Source organism: Tamandua tetradactyla, chromosome 19, assembly GCF_023851605.1.
Source record: "Tamandua tetradactyla isolate mTamTet1 chromosome 19, mTamTet1.pri, whole genome shotgun sequence".
NCBI classification, from domain to species: domain Eukaryota; kingdom Metazoa; phylum Chordata; class Mammalia; order Pilosa; family Myrmecophagidae; genus Tamandua; species Tamandua tetradactyla.
Genome location: NC_135345.1, coordinates 52,787,338 through 52,806,517, shown reverse-complemented (window position 1 = coordinate 52,806,517; position 19,180 = coordinate 52,787,338). Strand labels below are relative to the sequence as shown.

Here is a 19,180-nt window from a genome sequence, read left to right as displayed (position 1 = left end):
AAAGAAAACCAATAAGCACACCCTCGCCAAATAGGATATCTAAACCTCTTAATTCTTGCCCCTCTCCTCATTATTTACCTTTGCTGTTGCTGGGTATTGCTGATGATTTCCTTTCGAACATAGCACATAGCATGCAAAAGCAGTTTTTCCCCTGCACCCTGGACTTAAACACTCTTTATACAAGAATCATATCTTTAAAGTAATTCTTATGAGAACTAATTCATATTCCTAGTGTGAATCAGTGGGACACATAGGTCTATACAACCCCTTTCAATCTTGTTCAACTTCAATATGGTAATATTCCTTTTAGACTCACTAGAGAATCACCTTTGCTCCTATCTATTCCCTTACATTGGAGTTCAGCCTCGTTAAGTAATGGTTCACCCATCTCTAGCTTCCATGTATCTCTAAGTCCCCTGTATTCTGTATTATAAGCCTCTGATTATACCTTTATGCTGGCCATAAAAGTGGAATAATACTGTATCTATCTTTTTGTGTCTGGCTAATTTCACTCAGCATTATGTCCTCAAGGCTCACCCATCTTCTCATGTGCTTCAGGACATCCTTTTGTCTTACTGTTGCATAATATTCCATTGCATGTATATACCACATTTTGTTGATCCACTCATCTGTTGATGTGCATTTGGTTTCTTTCCGTCTTTTGTCGATTGTGAATAATGCTGCTATGAACATCGGTGTGTAAATGTCTGTTTGTGTCATTGCTTTCAGTTCTTCTGGGTATATACCAAGTAGTGCTATTGCTGGGTCATAGGGCAACTTGATATTTAGTTTCCTAAGGAACCGCCAAACAGTCTTCCATAGCGGCTGCACCATCGTACATTTCCACCAACAGTGCGTAAGTGTTCCAGTTTCTCCACATCCTCTCCAACATTTATAGTTTCCTTCTTTGTATATACAGGAAATCAAACCTTTGTCTGATGTGATTTCCAAATATTTTCTCTTTTTGACTAAGTCTTTTGAAGTGAAGAAGCATTTGATTCTGAGGAGTTCCCATTTATCTATTTTTTCTTTTGTTGCATGTGCTTTGGGTATAAAGTTTAGGACGCTACCTCCTACTACTAGGTCTTGAAAATGTTTCCCTACATTTTCTTCTAGAACCTTTATGGTGTTAGTTCTTATATTTAGGTGTTTGATACACTTTGAGTTAATTTTTGTGTAGGGTATAAAATAGGGGTCCTCTTTCATTCTCTTGGCTATTGATTTCCAGTTCTTCCATGCCTAGTTATTGAAAAGACTATTTTGTCCAAGTTCAGAGGATATGGGGCCTTGTCAAAAATCAGTTGACCATAATTTGGTGGTCTATTTCTGCACTCTCAATTTGATTCCATTGGTTAATGCTTCTGTCTTTGTGCCAGTACCATGCTATTTTGACCATTGTGGCTTTATAATAGGTGTTAAAGTCAGGGAGTGTTAATCCTCCCACTTTGTTCTTTTTTAGGATGCCTTTAGCTATTTGGAGTCTCTTTCCCTTCCAGATGAATTTGGTAGTTAGCTTTTCCAAATCTTCAAAGTAGGTTGTTAGAATTTTGATTGGTACTGTGTTGAACCTGTAGATCAGTTTGGGAAGAATTGACATCTTAACTCTATTTAGCCTTCTTATCCATGAGCAGGGAATATCTTTCCACCTATTCAGATTTCCTTTGATTTCTTTTAGCAATGTTATGTAGCTTTCTGTGTACAAGTCCTTTACATTCCTAGTTAAGTTCATTCCTAAGTATTTGATTCTTTTAGTTCCTATTTTGAATGGAATTTTTTCCTTAACTGACTCAGCTAGCTCATTGCTTGTGTATAGAAATGTTACTGATTTTCACACTTTAATTTTATATCCTGACACTTTGCTGAATTTGTTTATTAGCTCAAGTAACTTTGCTGTAGATTTCTCAGGATCTTCCAAGTATAGTATCATATCATCTGCAAATAATGATAGTTTTTCTTCTTCCTTTCCAATTTGGATGCCTTTTATTTCTTTCTCCTCCCTGATTGCTCTAGCTAGAACTTCTAGCACAATGTTGAATAACAGTGGTGACAGTGGGCATCCTTGTCTTGTACCTGATTTAGGGGAAAATCTTTCAGTCTTTCTCCATTGAATACGATGCTAGCTATTGGTTTTTCATATATTCCCTTTATCATATTGAGGGATATCTTTTGGAGTGTTTTTATCAGAAAAGGATGCTGAATTTTGTCGAATGCTTTTTCAGCAGCAATCGAGATGATCATGTGATTTTTCCCTTTCGATTTATTAATGTGCTGTATTACATTAATTTTCTTCTGTTGAACCATTCTTGCATTCCTGCTATAAACCCCACTTGGCCATGGTGTATAATTCTTTTAATGTGCTGTTGGATTCAATTTGCTAATGTTTTATTGAGAATTTTTGCATCTATGTTCATTAGGGATATTGGCCTATAGTTTTCCTTTCTTATAGCATCTTTACCCAGCTTTGATATTAAAATATTAGCTTCATAAAATAAGTTAGGTAGAGTTCCTTTTTCCTCAATTTTTTTGAAAAGTTTGAGCAAGATTGGTCATTAGTTCTTTAGGGAATATTTGATAAAATTCCCCTGTGAAGCCATCTGGCCCTGGGTTTTTCTTTGTAGGAAGATTTTTGATGACTGATTGAATCTCTTTACTTGTGATTGATTTGTTGAGATCTTCTATTTCTTCTTGAGTCAGTGTAGCTTGTTTGTGTTTCTCCAGGAATTTGTCCATTTCATTTAAGTTATCTAGTTTGTTGGCATATAGTTGTTCATAGTATCCTCTTATGATTTCTTTTATTTCTTCAGGGTCTGTGATAACACACTCTTTCTCATTTCTGATTTTGCTTATTTGCATCCTTTCTCTTTTTTTCTTTGTCAGGCTTGCTAGTGGCCCATCAATTTTATTGATTTTCTCAAAGAACTAACTTTTGGTTTTATTGATTCTTTCAATTGTTCTTTTGTTCTATTCATTTATCTCTGCTTTAATCTTTGTTGTTTCTCTTCTATTTGCTTTGGGGTTAGTTTGCTGTTCTTTCTCAAGTTCCTCCAGATTTGCTGTTAAATTCTCAATTTTTGCTCTTTCTTATTTTTTTAATATAGGTGTTTAGGACAATAAATTTCCCTCTCAGCACAGTCTTTGCCACATCCCATAAGTTCTGATAAGTTGTATTCTCATTTTTGTTCATCTCCAGATAACTACTGATTTCTCTAGCAATTTCTTCTTTGACCCACTGGTTGTTTCAGAGTGTGTTATTTAATCTACATATATTTGTGAATGTTCTCATTCTTTAGTGGTTATTGAGATCCAGCTTCATCCCATTGTGATCAGAGAAAGTGCTCTGAATTATTTGAATATTTTAAAATTTATAAAGACCTGTTTTGTGCCCTAGTTATTAATCTACCCTGGAGAATGTTCCATGAGGGATAGAGGAGAATGTATAATCTTATGCTTTGGGGTGGAATGACTTATATATGTCTGTTAGGTCTAATTCATTATCAAGTTATTTAACTTCTTTATTTCCTTGTTGATCTTCTGTCTTGTTGTTCTATCTATAGAGGAGAGTGGCGTATTGATGTCTCCTACTATTATTGTTGAAACATCTATCACTCCCTTCAGTTTTGCCAATTTGTCTGTCTCATGTACTTTGGAGCTTCTTGACTGGGAGCATAAACATTTATGATTATTATATCTTCTTGGTGAATTGACCCTTTAATTGGTATATAGTGTCCTTCTTCGTCTCTTATGATGTCTTTACATTTAAAGTCTATTTTGTCTGATATTAGTATAGCTACTCCTGCTTTGTTATGGTTACAGTTTGCATGGAAAATCTTTTTCCATCCTTTCACTTTCAATCTATTTGTATCCTTGTGTCTAAGATGAGTCTCTTATAAGCAGCGTATAGCTGAATTATGTTTCTTAATCTATTCTGCCAATCTGTACCTTTTAATTGGTAAGTTTATTCTGTTAACATTCAAAGTTATTACTAAAAATGCATTTCTTGATTCCACAATCTTATTTTTTTTAAATTTTATTTGTCAGATCTATGTATTCTTTTCCCTCTTTCTCTTTGTATTCTTTAAATTGCCCATAATGGTACTCTTTAATTCTGTGCCCTCTTCCAGACCTCCCTCCCCTGTCTCTTTTTTTCAGCCAGCAGAACTCCTTTTAGTATTTCTTGTAGGACTGGCCTCTTGTTGACAAATTGTTTCAGGACTTCTCTGTCCATGAAAACTTTAATCCCCCCCCTCAATTTTGAAGGACAATTTGGCTGGGTACAGAATTCTTGGCTTGAAGCCTTTCCCTGTCAGGATCTTGACTATATCATGCCACAGCTTCTCATCTCCAGGGTGCTAGTTGAGTAGTCTGAGCTCAGTCTTATTTGAGTTCCCTTGTATGTAGTAGATTATTTTTCTCTTGCCACTTTCAGGATTTTCTGCTTCTCTGTCAAATGTTGATTTTGACAGACTGATTAGTATGTGCCTTGGGGAAGGCCTATTTGGATTTATTCTGTTTGGAGTTCTTTGGGCTTCTTTGACTTGTATATTTATGTCCTTTATGAGGGCTGGGAAGTTTTCCCCCAGTATATCCTCAACTACCCTTCCTAGCCCTTTACTCCTCTCTCCTCCTTCTGGGACACCAATGATTCCTATATTGCGTGCTTTGTTTTGTCTATTGTTTCCCTGAGTTCCCATTCAATTTTTTCCATCTTTTTTGCCATTTGCTGTTTTGAGTCTTTGAAGTCAATTATCCTGTCCTCTATATCGCTTATCTTTTCTTCTGTCTCTTCAACTCTGGTGTTGTGTGCCTCTAGTATGTTTTTGATTGGGTCAACAGGATCTTTAATCTCTGTGATTTCCACTACTTTTCTATTTATTCTTTCAAATTCCTCTTTACACTCTTCTACTGTCTTCTTGATCTCCTTTTATGTCATTGGCTATCCCACTTATTTTACTAAGTAGAGTTGTATGAACATCTTTGATTAGTTGTTCCAATGTCTGCGTCTCCTCTGGTGTTTTAATCTGGTCATTAGGCAGGGCTGTATCTGTCTGCATTGTGATATGCTTAATGATTTGTTGTCTTGTGGCATGTAAATATCTTGATTGATTTACTCTTGGAGTTGATTTCTTTCAGTAGTCTAAGGCCTTGTGTTTGTGGGATGGTTGTGCAGCAGGGAGCAGGGCATGGGGTGGGCACTCAGTGCAGTAATTTGTTTCAGGTCAGGTATAGGTGCAGGTTGGGGATGCTACATTGATGCTTGTGAACGTGGGTGCCCAGTGGCCAACGAGGATGTAGCTGTGCAGGTGCACCAGTCTGGGGGCATAGCCCTGGTGTATGCTGGTCTAAGGCATGGGGCCGTTTGTGCGAATGTGTAGAGCTGTGGCAGCAGGTCGGCATTATGCCATCATGGATGGGGGCACATATAACCCGGCTGCGCAGGTTGGCACTTTCTCAGAGCTGGAAAGTGAGGCTGAGGGCTGTGCACATGCACGGTCCTAGGACTTTTATAAAGTGCAGTTCCCAGAGCTGAATGACATGATTGGGGGCCCCTGCACATGTGTGGCCCTGGGAGTGCCATAAACAGATACACAGAGCTCAGGCGGACTGGAGTGAGGCTGTGTGACACTATGGGTAGGTGGGAGGCGGGGGTGGGGGGCATAGCCTGGATATGGAGGTTAGTGCCCACAGCTAGTGCCTGCAGCCTTTATGTGCCAGCAACAGCTTACAGGGGACAGGGAGGGGGAGGTAGTGCTCAGGAGGGGTGCAGGAGAGGTAGGTTGGGCTGCACTTGGGATGGGGGGGTGGGGCAGGTACATGCATTTGGGGCTGGTGGGGTAGAGGCACCTGGAGTGCAGGGAATGGGAGTGGATGACAGGGTTTGGGTGCATGGGGTGTGGGGTGAGTTGCAGGTCACTGGGCTGCACTGGTGAGGGTAGTACGCACAAGGAAAACAGCCTGGCTTACTTCCTAGTCCCTTGTTCCCATCGTGCACTCCTGTGGGCTTCGTGGCTCTAGGCTTCTGGGCCTCTGGGCCAGGCTCCAGCTTTCTGCCTCTCAGTTCCTTGGCCTCTGCAACCAGGACTGCCACATGTGGTCTCAAAGGCTCTCCTTGGTCAGCTGCACTTCAGAATTGCCACCTCAGTCGCCCTTCTGTCCCTTCTCTATCTTTTCCATGGAGCAGGGCTAAGCTCTAGCTAGTCTATTTGGCCATCTTCCTGGAAGTCTGCTCTTGTCGTAGACTTTTTTTTTTTTTTTTTTTTTTTTTGCATGGGCAGGTACTGGGAATCGAACCCAGGTCTCTGGGTTGGCAGGCAAGAACTCTATCCTGCTGAGCCACCATGGCCTGCCCCCTTCTCATAGCTTTTAATAAACAAGTGCTGGACTTTTCCTGAAAGGGGCAAAAAGTAATGGTCTAGATATATTTATAACTGATTTAAACATTTTCTATAAGCAGAAAAATTAAGACCACTTATTTGAAAAAAAAGGTGAAGTCTTACCTTCCAGTCTGCTTCCTTATTAGTTCCTTCCAAAGTAAGGTCCTAAAGCTGTGACTGACATTTTTCTCACAGTGAACCCTCTCAGGACATTGTGTAGGGAGAGGAAGATACTGTTAACTTTAAGAGCTTTATTATCTGTGTAAACCTCCCTAGTTGAATGTTGATCTCTTCTTGTTCCATTTAGTCAAAACACGAATCAGCACAGATACTTAGTTTTTAATATTTTAAAGTGTAATGTTACTCATGAAAAGTGTTTTGCATACGATTGTGTATGTATTGTGTGTACACCTCAAGTTCAAGTTATGGCTTTGATTTATGTTCTGAAGAGAAGTCACACAAAAATTAATTATCCTTAATTGTAATAACTATATGAAATGAGTACGGGCGTTGGTGTAAGTGTCATTTTGTAATTTCCCCCTTAAGTTCTCCGTATAGTACTAACCAAGCCCAAAATTACTGTGCTGCTCTAAAAAGAGTGAGAGAGAGAGGAAAAAAGAGAGAGAAAGAGAGAGAGAGAGGAATGGAGGGAGGGAGAAAGGGAGTGAGGAAAGAGAAAGAAAAGAGAAAGAAAGGAAGAAAGAGTAGACTATAGTGACGTGACCTTCTAAGAACAGGAGCTGTGAGTAAAATGAGTGATGGCAGTATGAGAAGGATATTCAATGAAGAAAACTTGCAAAGCAAAGCAGAAGGGAACAGGAAGAAATGATGCATTCTTCTCTGTAGGCACGGACGGTTAGTCATTTCTGCCATGCTAAGATTTGGATGAAGCTGACTGATAGAATTTATTTAAAAATAGATTTAAGGGAGTCTATCATTTTAAAACTTTTTATTATGGAAAATTTCAAACGTGTACAAAATTAGAATAGAATACTGAACCTCTGTGAACCCATGGCTCACTTTCAACAGTTATTAACTCTGGCTGATCTTATTTTAGACTGATAGAATTTTCAGGTAGTACTGGAAAATTACCAAACTAACAAACCTCCAGCTATTCAGGATCTCTAAATAGATACAGGAAAAATATATGAGGTGTTGGTTCAGTTCAAATTGACAACCAGCTCTAAGGGGCTATCTAGTTATATTGTCATTACTCTAACTTGAAATAATGTAGTTAACCTAAAGGCAGAAATATTTTTGGGGATGTAGAAATTTTATTGATGTTGAAAGGGTTTAGCTTGTTTAAATGGCTAAATAATATGAAATATGATGAAACTGAAGCTGCAGTTTTGGGGGGATGACCGCATTTATTTGGAAAATTGTAATGAAAGCAATAGCACTTTATAACTAATGCTACATAAAATATAGCTAACATGGGATGTGGTCTTATGTAAATTTATGCATGAGCAAAACCTCTACAGGAAGGGCCTTATCAGTTCAAGGCTGTTTCATGTGCTCTCTCTTCCAGGTTTTCATCTTTCCATTTATCCCTTACTTTTCCGGAATTTTTCCAAAGGGAATGGAGCTAAGCTCAATGTTTCTATTTGTCTCGACCCTTTCCTGTTGGGTTTTTCCCTCATGGCATGTCACTAGCAGGTTTTCCTGATCAATGGATTAAATCAAAGAAGGTCTGAGCCAGAGATTGCCTAGATAATAATCCAGACTTTCCAAAGTTGAGCTAAGGAAACGGAAGCCCTGAGGTCTTGTTTGTATTAGTTTTTGAGCAGTGTTACCTTGAGCAGGAAAGGAGGGACTTGGTGGGGGTCACCCTGGCATTGAAGCAGGTATGGTAGACCCCAGCAGCAGGGAGGAATGCAAGTTTGCATTTTGGCTCAGCTGTTGGTGGGACTGAAGCAGAGACCAAAGGATCTTATTTGTGAAATCTGACCATAACACCAGCTCTGGCTGCGATTTTCAAACTTTCTTTTTAGTAGCACAACCTTTTTAAGAAAATACAATCTTCTGTAGAACTTCAATGGGTGTATATATGTTATTTAGTGGCATTTTATAAGATTTATAAGTCGTTTTTTATAAAGTTAATGAGATAACGAGGCCATTTGATGAACATGAAACTGAAATCAAGGATTATTGAGGCCGGTAGCTATCTTTTATTAGCCTCAGAAGCCAGTTTGTATCTGAATTTTGTTTTGCTTACATAGAATTAAGAAAATCAAAATTCACACAGATGGGTTGCAAATGAGAACGTTTTTTTAAATTTTTAATTAAAAAAAAAAGCTTCTTTGTAATCCAAGATTCTTTCCAATAAAGCAGATAGTGGGATAACTTTTTATTTTTACATCATCATAAAAATTAAGCTAACCTTCCAAGTTATGTCACTTAAGGTCTCCAATGAGTTAAAATTTGATTTATGACACACGTGGGTATGTCTGTTGATTGTTAAACTAAGATTTATGTTTACAAATGAAACTCTAATAAAAACATTTGGGGAACCTCTGAAGCAGTGTTCTGTGTAACACAATTTGAAAACCATCAACCTGGTATGAAGAGGTAAGGCTGCTTTTATTTCCTTACTTGAACATCTTTCAGCCTTTCAACCTACTCTTTCATGGCTCATTTCCCACTTCAATAGTGTTGGGTTCATTTTTAACTCAATTTCACTAAGATAACACTGTTGGTGGGAAGATTGAGGAAGAGAGTAAAGACCCCAGCAGGTTATGTCTCAGACCCTGGATTTCTGCCCCTTCCTTCCACTCCCCACCTCCCTTAACAGAAAGAGGGTGGGTTTAGAGCCAGCTCTGAGCAAAATCAAGTAGGTGGGCTTCCATTCTCACAGATGTAGATTTTTGGCACCCCCTTCCCTTTAGAAACCCTTAATACTTGTTTTTTTTTTTTTTTTTTTTTTTGCATGGGCAGGCACCAGGAATCGAACCTGGGTTGCCTGCATGGCCGACAAGAACTCTGCCTGCTGAGCCACTGTGGCCAGCCCTAAAGTTGCTTTTATTTGCACATCCTCTGCCCTACCGCACCCCCTCCATCTCCCAAGGAGTCATGATCCAGATTTTCTCAGCCGTATTACCTTCCATCATGACTTCCCTCCTCAGTGTCCCATGCTTGGACCTGCTTTCTGTTGGTTGTTTGTAGGCTATACTGGTAAACCAATGTTGCTGATAGGTTTGTTGGTCCTCTTTTACTGTGCTGGTTTGAAAATCTTGTGTACCCCGGAAGAGCATGTCCTTTAGTCCTGATTCAATATTGTAGGGTAGAAACCTTTGATTAGATTGTTCCATGGAGATTAACCCACTCAATTGTGGGTATCATTTTTGGATTAGATGTGACACACCCAACTATGGGTGTGGCCTTTTGATTAGATGGAGATGTGACTCTGCCCATTCAAGGTGGGTCTTGATTAGTTTACTGAAGTCCTTAAAAGGGAAATATTTTGGAGGAAGCTCAGATGCTTGGAGAGTTTCCTTCAGAGCTGACAGAGATGCAGACATTTGGAGATGCTTGGAGTGCCAACAGAGAGAGCAGTCGCCTAGACACAGATGTTTGGAGATGCAGGGCCCAGATGTCACCATGTGCCTTCCCATGAAATGCTAAGCAAGCCAGAATCCAGAGTTGTGTCCTGGAGAGGCTAAGTGAAGGCCCACAGATGCTTAGAGAGGAAACCACTGGCATCACAAGCTGGAAACAATAGAACTGGGAATAAGGACCAGCAGGCTCCAGCTACATATCTCTCTATGTGAAGGACTTGAGTCAAGGTTTTTTTTTCTAGATGCCTTAGTTTAGACATTTTTATGGCCTTAAAACTGTAAACTTATAACTTAATAAATTCCCTTTTTAAAAGCTGTTCCATTTCTGGTATATTGCATTCCAGCAGCATTTAACAAACCAAAACATTTACTAATATTAGTTATTTTTATCCCACATTTATTTAGCAACTACTTGGTGCCAGATACGAACCTAAGTACTTCACATGAGTAACTTTATTGGGCTCATGCAACAGCTGTATGAAATAAGTTCTATTATAATCACTCCCATTTAGAGATGAGAAAATGAGGCTGTGATTTCAGGCATTGGCTAGGAGTCCTTTGGAACCCTTTGCTCTGATCACCACTCAGGTTCCTTGATGCAAATTGCAAGTGCAAATAGTGATGTAATTTAGAACCAAGCTTTTGTTCATTTGAGAGAATAGCTCTTTCCCCAAATAACACAGTAATTAAGAGAACAGACTTTGATATAAAATTAACATAGGTTTGAATATTTTCTCTGCGCTTACCCAGCTATGTGACTTTAGTCAATCTCAGCTTTCTTATCTGTAAAATGGTTATAATAATAGTACCTCCATTTAAGTGTTGTTATGAGGGCTAAATGAGATAAGCACATAATACAATGCCCGGTACACAGTAAGTTTCTGGAAAGTATTAGTTATTATCTTGTTTTACCTTTTTTTTTTGCACGGGCAGACACCGGGAATCGAATTCCCATCTCTGGCATAGCAGGCGAGAACTCTGCCTGCTGAGCCACCACAGCCCACCCTATTATCTTGTTATTAAATCATTATTAGGCCTGAACTAGCTGAACATGATAATACTAGACATATCGTCCAATAAGCACATGTTTAAAATAAAAATAACTCGTCACTTGGATTAACTGAAATAAAGAAAAGTGAGATTGTGCTAACACCATTTATCTTAATTATTTTATTCCTTGGAGGTGTGAGCTGTCTCTTGGAGAAACACCAAATCGTAAGCTGTCTCTGCCGTGGCCTGGTTCTGAAGTTAGCTATTTAATATTTTTTTCTTCCTTCAGGGCAATGAGGCCTGCAGAGTTGGGTCTCGGGCATAGATGGATGCTGTTTTGGCCAGCCAATGGGAGAGAGCAGAACACGCTGACATCATCAAGTCAGAATTCTTGCTTTGGAGGCAGAACTTTTCTATACTTCGCTTTGAGAGAAATTTTGTCTCTGGTCGCTGGTGCTGCTGCCGGTGTCTAATTCCGGCAGCGTGTCCTCCACGAGGGCTGTAGCTGCCCCTCCCAAAGGACGTAGGACCTTGCTGGCGGCAGGCCCCCCTGCACGTACAGCACTGGGTTCTGTGCTTGCCGAGGCCCAGACTCCCAGCTCTTGGAACCTCTCCGACCTAAAGGAACAGTGAGTAGGGCCAGCCAGACCTGAAGGTGACCATTTCCGTTCCTGCCCATCCATGAAGACTGCCCCAACAGCACCAACCACTTCAAATCTCTAGCAATTTGGCAACCCCTTCTCTGAACTATTTTGGAATCCCCACTGGCTGTGTTCTAGAGAAACATCAAGAGTGTACATAGTTCCAATCAAATAACATGCTCATCTTTTCTTTTTAAAAATATTTTTGTATTATTTTTTAGATTAAAGTAATACATGCTCATTATCCCTACTTTGGAAAGTATAATTTAAAAATAGAACCTTTCACAATGTGTTCTTGCCATTTGTTTTTTGTATATTTTACTTTCATATGCAATTAAAAAAAATGCATATGATGCACAAATCAATTCAATATAATTAAAAATTCACAAATACCAAGTTAGTAGAGGAAAAACTGAAAGTTCCCCTTCAGCCTCTCCCAATTGTACTCCCTTCTCCAAAGGTAACTACCAATGAAAGTTTGTAGAAGGCCCTCCCAGACCTTTTCCTTTGGATTAATGAATGTGTAAATATACATGTATACATAATTACATTTTATATACATTCTCTTACATAACCACAGAATAATGATTAAATTCGGGGAATTTGGTAGTGATACAATATCATTATCTAATTTACAGTCCATATTCAAATTTTACCACTTATTCCCTGAATAATTATACATAATTATGTATACATATGTATTTAGTTTTGATTTTTTTAAAAAATAATAAATGATATTCTACAACTTTTTAAATTTTACTTAATAGCCTTGAAGATCTTTCTACACTAGACCGCCTTCCTTCCTTTTTTTTAAAAAAAAATTATTTTTATTTATTATTATTTAAAAAAAAGGTCACTGCATATAATGCCATAGTATGATGCTCCGTAATTTATCTGAAGAACATTTAGTTTCTTCTTTGTTTTGCTTGCTCTTACGAGCAACTTTGCTGTGAATATCGTTGCATGTATATCTCTGCGCAAACAGTATTATTAAACTTAAAATGCTTTTCCCCATAGGACAGGAAGGAATTACACTGGCAGGCTCCAGCAGTTTAACTGTATCCACTTGCAAATTTTGATCTCGTCCAGGGAAAGTGCTTGGGGAAATGAGAGAGACTCATTAAATCTTTTGGACCAAGAGCTAACATTGAACCCTCAAACTACTTGGTTATATTGATGCCAAAAGATATTTTTTAGTTTCACATTTGTTTAACACTGGGAACTTAATCTAAGAACAACAATTTGAGGCATAATTTTAAGATTGCTGGAAGACACTGTAAAGGGTTTCATGTCTGTCCTCATCTGGTGTTTGGAATTCTTTCCTCTGGAGTATCCTAGAGCCAAGAAGGGCTTGAATGCTGATAATGTGTGTTTTTTCATTGTTACCCTTTCAACAGGGTTGAGAATTTCTGACTGGTCCAATTGTGAAGCATCTATTTTTGCTGAAATGTTTTTTCTTGATTTGGGACTGTTTTGTAACGGGTGCCAAAGTCACATGATATAAATTGTAAATGCCACAAAAATGTATGCTTATTATATTATTCTTCAGATAAAATGTAAAAGCCTGAAAGTTGAAGGGGGACTTGGAAAGAAAGCTTAAGAAGTTACTGTTTCAAACAAAGCTCTTAATGGAAGGAATGACATCACCCCTGTGATGACTTGAACGTCTCTTGAATAATCTTGTTTGTCTCTTAGATAGTCCCTGCATCAGTGATTAATAAATATGCTTTAGCCTGAGTGGGTGTGGGGTTTCTCTGAAACCCAGAGAGAGGCAGAATGCAACAGGAATCAGTTTGGAATCCAAATTCAGACTATGCCTAAAGCAGTGTGTGTTAGTTAGATTCAGTTGTCAACTTGGCCAGGTGAGCATACCTAGTCTTGTTGCTGCGGACATAAGCCAACAGTACGTGAACCTCATCTGTTGCCAATTACATCTGCAGTCAGCTAGGAGGCATGTGTGCTGCAATGAGTGACATTTGATTTAATTGGCTGGTGCTTAAATGAGAGAGTGCAACGTAGCACAGCCTACGCAGCTCGGCATTCCTCATCTCAGCACTTGCAGCTCAGCCCAGGCCTTTGGAGATACAGAAAGAAGTCACCCTGGGGAAAGTTGTTGGAACCCAGGGGCCTGGAAAGAAGACCAGCAGAGACCATCCTGTGCCTTCCACGTAAGAAAGAACCTCAGTGGAAAGTTAGCTGCCTTTCCTCTGAAGAACCAACAAAAATAAATCCCCTTTTATTAAAAGCCAATCCATCTCTGGTGTGTTGCATTCCGGCAGCTAGCAAACTAGAACACGGTGGTTCACAAAACCATGCATCAGAACCACTGAGAAGTTTAAACAACAGCAACATAGTTTCCAGGGTCTCGTCCCAAATCTCTTGAACCACAGACGCCTTCCTGTAGCTGCAGTTTATAAGTATTAATTATATCAATGGAAGCAAGTTATTAGTCGGTAGTTTATAATAATTTCATTAGTGATAATACTTATACATTTATGCTTATGGTGATTTTAATGATTATTACGATATGTTGAAAGATAATGTTATATTAATACACCGATCAGAAATAAGCTGACATGTAGGTTTGTGACAATGACGAGTGTAAAGAAAGATACCTCCTTTCCCTCATTTCCCACATCCATTCCTCAGCTCTGAGTCATACATCAACCACACTGGCATCTTTTCATGTCCATTGCCAGCCCCTAATCCATGCCACCTTTCTTTCTTTCCTTGACTAACTTCTCTCTTGCTTCTTCCAATCCATTTGTGGTATAGCAGCCTGTGATAGTTAGGTTCATGTGTCAACTTGACCAAGTGATGGTGTCCAGTTGTCTGGTCAAGCAAGCACTGGCCTGTCTGTTGCTGTGAGGACATTTTGTGGACGTTAAATGATCATCACATTGATTGCATCTATGGCTGATTATATCTGCAATGAGCTAAGGGGAGTGTGGTAGATAGATTGATAGTTAGGTTCATGTGTCAACTTGACAAAGTGATGGTGTCCAGTTGTCTGGTCAAGCAAGCACTGGCCTATCTGTTGCTGCGAGGACATTTTGTGGACTGTTCTAGTTTGCTAGCTGCTGGAATGCAATATACCAGAAATGGAATGGCTTTTAAAGGGGGAATTTATTGAGTTGCTAGTTTACAGTTCTAAGGCCAAGAAAATGTCCCAATTAAAACAAGTCTAAAGAAATGTCCAATCAAAGGCATCTAGGGAAAGATACCTTGGTTCAAGAAGGCCGTTGAAGTTCAGGGTTTCTCTGTCAAGTGAGAAGGCACATGGTGAACACAGTCAGGGCTTCTCTCTCAGTTGGAAGGGCACATGGCAAACACAGCGTCATCTGCTAGCTTTCTCTCCTGGCTTCCTATTTCATGAAGCTCCCCGGGAGGTGTCTTCCTTCTTCATTTCCAAAGGTCGCTGGCTGGTGGACTCTGCTTTGTAGTGTTGCTCTCTCTGAATCTCTCTGAATCTCTCCAAATGTTTCCTCTTTTATAGGACTTCAGAAACTAATCAAGACCCACTCAAATGGGTGGAGACATGTCATCCGCTAATCCAGTTTAACAACCATTCTTAACTAAATCACATCAACCAGGGAGATGATCTCATCACAGTTTCAAATATACAGTATTGAATAGGGATTAGCCTACTTTTAAGAAATGAGATTTATATTAAAACATAGCTTTTCTTAGGGGGCACACTTCCTTTCAAACCAGCACATGGACGTTAAATGATCATTACATTGATTGCATGTATGGCTGATTATATATGCAATGAGCTAAGGGGAATGTCATACATAGATTCAGTTGTCAGCTTGGCCAGGTGAAGGTGCCTAGTTCTGTTGCTGTGGACAAGAGCTAATGGCATGTGAAGCTCATCTGTCGTTGATTATATCTGCAGTCAGCTAGAGGCGTGCCTGCTGTGATGAATGATGTTTGATTTAATTGGCTGGATGCTTAAATGAGAGAACGCAATGTAGCACAGCCCAAGCTGCTCAGCATCCCTCATGCCAGCACTCAACAGCTCAGCCCAGGCCTTTGGAGATGCAGAAAGGAATCACCCCGGGGAAAGTTGTTGGAACCCAGAGGCCTGGAGAGAAGGCCAGCAGAGATCACTCTGTGCCATCCTGTGTAAGAAAGAACCTAGGTTTAAAGTTAGCTATCTTTCCTCTGAGAACTATATGTTTTTAACTAAGGGAATCCCCTTTTATTAAAACCAATGTATCTCTGGTGTGTTGCATTCTGGCAGCTTTGGTAGACTAGTACAGGGAGTGTCTCCTGCAATGAGTGACATTTAATTTAATCAGTTGAAAGCTTTAAAGAAGAAGTCAGAAGAGTCTCCCCACTTCAGCCAGCCAACCTCTCTTGGGGAATTCATTGAAGACCTTCATCAGAGTTGCCAGCTTGTGTCTTACCCTGTGGAACTTGGACTCGTGTATCCCCACAGTTGCATGAAATACTTTTATGAAATCTCTCTTATTTGCAGGTATCTCCGTCAGTTCTTTTTCCCTAGAGAAACCTGACTACTGCACAGCCAAACAAGATGTCTTTTTTTTTTTTTTTTTTTCGCATGGGCAGGCTCTAGGAATCAAACCCGGGTCTCCGGCAAGGCAGACAAGAATTCTGCCACTGAGCTGCCTTTGCCCACCCTCTTTGTCTTTTTATTTTGAAAAACTGCAAACTTACAGAAAAGTTTCAAGAATATAATAATAAATACATCTATATCTTTCATCTGTATTTACTGATTTTAATATTTTGCCATATCTGCTTTAGGTGCTTCATCTTATTATTTAATTTTTAATTTATTTTTTTGCTAAATACTTATCTATTTAGGAGTGAAGTGTCATAATGTCTCCAGATGCCATACATGTCTCCAGCATATATGGCTCATATTTCTTCAAGATGCAAAATATATGCTGGAGACAGATACATGCTGGAGACATCATGACACTTCACTTGTAAATACTTAAGTCTGTATCCTCTAAGAGCACAGGCATTCTGTTAGATAACCACAGTATAATGATCAAATTCAGGGAATTTGATAGTGATACATTAACATTATCTAATTTATAGTCCATATTCAAATTTCACCACTTATTCCCCAAATGCCCTTTATAACATTTATTTTCCTTCCAAGATCCAATACCAGACAGGCATTGCACTTAGTTCTTCTTTATCTCTAGCTTTCCTTAGCTCAGACTTTCTTTGTCTTTCTTGACATGAGGAATTTTGAAGAGTACAGGCTAGTCTAGTGATTTATAGAACACTCCTCCATTTGGGTTTGTCTGAGGTTGCCTCATGAATAAATCCAGGTAATTCATATCTGCCAGGGTCCTTCTCAGAGCATCACATCAGTGGGCAGAAGGACCTTATAAATTTGTAAGTCAGATCATGCTTCTCCTCATTTTATCATCCTCCAGTGGCATCTTGCTGAATGAACATTTCCATACCAAAGTGGACAAGGCTCTGTACAATCCGGCCTCTGCTTCTCTCTCCAACTTATCTCCTGCACTTCTGCTTCACCTCACCATGCTCTGGACACGTGGGGCTTCTTTCAGTTCCTTGAGCAGGTCAAACTCTTTCCCTAGAAAAATGATACCCACTCTGTTCTCCTGGAAATTGACCGGTTGCTGTGTTCCAGGATGTGCTGTGGAAGAGAGCTACGGTAAAGAATTGGCATTATTTTAAAATGGAAGTAACTGCAAGTGATTTTTTTTTTCTGGCTAAGTTCTTTTTTCAAAACATGCTTTTACCTATTTGATTAATCAGAGTTGCTCTGAAGTCAATACTGACAGTTTATACCTATTAAAAAATGTTATTCAACATCAAATATTTCAATATTTCTACAACATAGATGATCAAGTGAAACTACCAAGTACAAGGAGTTTTGTAAGCAATGGTATTTATAGCCGGCAAGTGATTTTTGTTAAATAAATTTTATGCCCTTAAGGCTACATGTCATCTGTTTTCTTTGCTTTATCCGTTTAGCTTAATTCTGGATCATTCAAAAGGCAGAACAAGCCATAAATTGGTTCTTAGGACAATGAATTATGGCCTCCACCCCATAATCACAATTAAAATATATATATATATATATATATATATATATATATATTCTGTGATCAGAGAATCTAAAAAGCACTTTTTAAAAAGCTTATAATTTTAGAATAATTTAGATTTACAGAAAAGTTACAAAGAAAATACAGAAAGTTCCTGTATATTCCTCATCCAATTTCTCTTAATGTTAAGTATATACCTTGGAATATTGTCAAAATCAAGAAAGCAATATTGGTACATTGTTATTAACTAAACTCCAGAGTTTGTTCAGATTTTACCAATTTTTTTTTTCCCATTAATGTTCTTTCTCTGTTCTATCATCCCAGTAGGATGTGGTAGATTGAATTATTGTTAGTATGCCTTTCATCTTAATTTGCGTTCCTGGGGGTTTGGACCCATTTATAAATAAGACTTTTGAAAATGTTATCATTAGTTAAGGTGTGGCCACCTGAGTCATGGTGGATCTTAATCCGTGTTACTGGAGGCTTTATATAGAGGAACCGGAAGCTGGAAGCCAGTGGAAACCAGAGGCGCAGGCACAAGGAGAAAGATTGCTATGTGACGGGAGGAAGAGAGACAAGCCAAAGAACTCCAAGGATTACAATAATCCAGTGCTAGAATGCTACAGACTTTGGAAAGAAATCATGGCTCTGCCAAAGCCTTGATTCTGGACTTCGAGCTCTGAAATTGAGAACAAATAAATGCTTGTTGTACAAGCCAATACATTGTGTGGTGTTTGTCATAGCAGCATGGAAAACTAAGACACAGCATACCACATTCTCTTAATTGTATATGTTCTTAGTCTCCTCCGGGCTGTGACAGTTTTTAAGTCTCTCCTTGTTTTTCATTCTCCTTTGCACTTTTAAGGCATTTTGGTTAGGTATTTTGTAGATGCCCTTCAGCATTCATGACTACATTGGGGTTATGAGTTTGTGGAAAGAATACCATAACGGTGAGGCACCCTTTCATTGCCTCAGATCAGGGGTATGTGATATCAACATGACTTATCACTGGTGATGTAATCCTGGATCTCTTGATTAAGATGGTGTCTACCGGGTTCTCCATTCTAAAGTTACTTTGTTCCATCACGTGCTTTCTTCTTTGGAAGAAAGTCCCTAGGTGCAGTCCATACTAAGGGGGAGAGGTAGGAGGTAAAGGACAACTTTAAAGCTTTCAGTATCCGTGTCGATTTGATGATTCATAGTTTAATATTGTTTTTCTTTTCAATTACTTGAAGGGGAGTAGGTAAGACATTCTTTTCAAATGTCTTAATCAGGCTTTGCTTCAATACCTCCTAAATACTAACTGCAAATGCTTTTGTTTGATTTGGCATTTCCTAGCTGGTTCATAGCCAGAACCAATAAAGATTTGATAGGAGGTTTCTTTATGTTGAAAACAGTTTGACTTTTATAAATAAAACCCTACAGTCACACACTTATTTGATAAATAAATATTGATTGAGTGCATACTCTGTGCCAGGCAGTGCTGGGTCTCATGGGGAACATTTCTCTGCCCCCTGGATTGGTGTAGCAGAATAAATATAATTATGTATAATATATACACTATATAA

The 19,180-nt window shown here is 38.9% G+C and overlaps 1 long non-coding RNA gene across 1 annotated transcript; it reads left to right on the top strand.

Moving 5' to 3' along the window:
• Positions 1 to 11,311: 11,311 nt before the first annotated feature.
• LOC143663620 (uncharacterized) lies at positions 11,312 to 18,436 on the top strand. The gene is made up of 3 exons (XR_013166080.1): positions 11,312 to 11,544; positions 16,974 to 17,123; positions 18,044 to 18,436. It is a non-coding gene; the product is annotated as an uncharacterized LOC143663620 (long non-coding RNA).
• Positions 18,437 to 19,180: the final 744 nt, after the last annotated feature.